At 44.1% G+C, this 1,409-nt stretch overlaps 1 pseudogene; it reads left to right on the top strand.

Moving 5' to 3' along the window:
* Nucleotides 1-255: 255 nt before the first annotated feature.
* On the top strand, nucleotides 256-1,156 carry LOC113185485 (heterogeneous nuclear ribonucleoproteins C1/C2 pseudogene; annotated as a pseudogene).
* Nucleotides 1,157-1,409: the final 253 nt, after the last annotated feature.

Here is a 1,409-nt window from a genome sequence, read left to right as displayed (position 1 = left end):
GGCTGAGTTCAGTGGGTGGAGCCAGGATTTTGAGATCAGTGTCCTTATAAGAAAAGTTTACATTTGTGGCCTTGCTAACCTCAAGCAGAAGTTGGCTTCTTCACATACAATCTGGGACTAGGAGATTCAGAACCCAATCTCTTCTCCCTGCCCTCTCCTGGTTACAACTCAATTGAAATATGTGTTAGTGGAACTTTGCTTGAGTGAGTTTTTTTGATCTTCACCTACGCTCTTTGGCCTTTGTGAGGAACCTTATCAAACATGATGGCTGGCAACCTTGCCAACAAGACAGATCCATGCTCCATGAACTCCCATGTAACCATTGGGAATCTCAACAATCTGGAGGTGAAGAAGTCTGATGTGGAAGCGCTCTTCTCTAAGTATGGCAAAATTCTGGGTTGCTCTGTCCATAAGGGCTTTGCCTTCATCCAGTATGTTAATGGGAGAAATACCCGGGCTGCTGTAGCAAGAGAGGATGGCAGAATGATTGCTGGCCAGGTTTTAGATCTTAATCTGGCTGCAGAGCTAAAAGTGATCAGAGGAAAAGCAGGTGTGAAACAATCTGCAGCGGAGATGTATGGCTCCTATTTTGACTTGGACTATGACTTTCAATGTGATTATTATGACAGCATGTACAGTAACCAAGCATGTGTTCCTCCTCCTCTTTTTCCTCCTCTTGCTAGGGCTGCAGTGCCCTCTAAATACCAGCCTGTATCAGGAAACACCTCTGGAAGGGGCAAAAGTGGCTTCAATTCTAAGAGTGGACAGCAGGAATCTTCTTCCAGGTCTGGAAAGTTGAAAGGAGATGACCTTCAGGCATTAAGAAGGAGCAGCAGCCCAAATATAACAAACGTGGATTCTCTTCTGGAAAGCCTGGAGAAAACTGAAAAGGAGCAGGGCACACAGGCAGTGGAGAAAAAGAATTAATAAATCCGGAAAGAAGCAGAGCAGCATGTCCCTGAAGAAAGATGAAACTAGAGTGTAGATAAAGTCTGAGGGGCATGCAGAGGACTCTGCTGAGGACCAGGATCTACTGGAGGAGGATGATAATGCAGACCAGGGGAAGGACCAGCTGGAGTTGATCAAGGATTATGTAAAAGAGGCAGAGGAAGGAGAGTATGACAGAGACAGCATCAATGGTGAGGATGACTCTTAGCACAGAGTGGGGTTTAGAAATCTTATTCCATTATTTCCTCACCTAGGCACTTGTCTAAGATCAAAATTTCACCAGATCCTCTCTCCTACCATCTTCAGCGCATGCTCACTGCTCTACCTATCTTTGTCCCTCCAGTGTTCATGATTTCATATTGTCCTGCACCTAGTCCTATTTTCACTTCCTTTGATGCTCCTAGTAGTTTTGTTAAGTCTCAATTTGTAATTTTTGCTTTTAATTTTTATTCCTCTTTATT

Source organism: Urocitellus parryii, chromosome 15 (genome assembly GCF_045843805.1).
Source record: "Urocitellus parryii isolate mUroPar1 chromosome 15, mUroPar1.hap1, whole genome shotgun sequence".
Taxonomy (NCBI): domain Eukaryota; kingdom Metazoa; phylum Chordata; class Mammalia; order Rodentia; family Sciuridae; genus Urocitellus; species Urocitellus parryii.
This window is presented reverse-complemented; position numbering and strand designations above follow the sequence as displayed.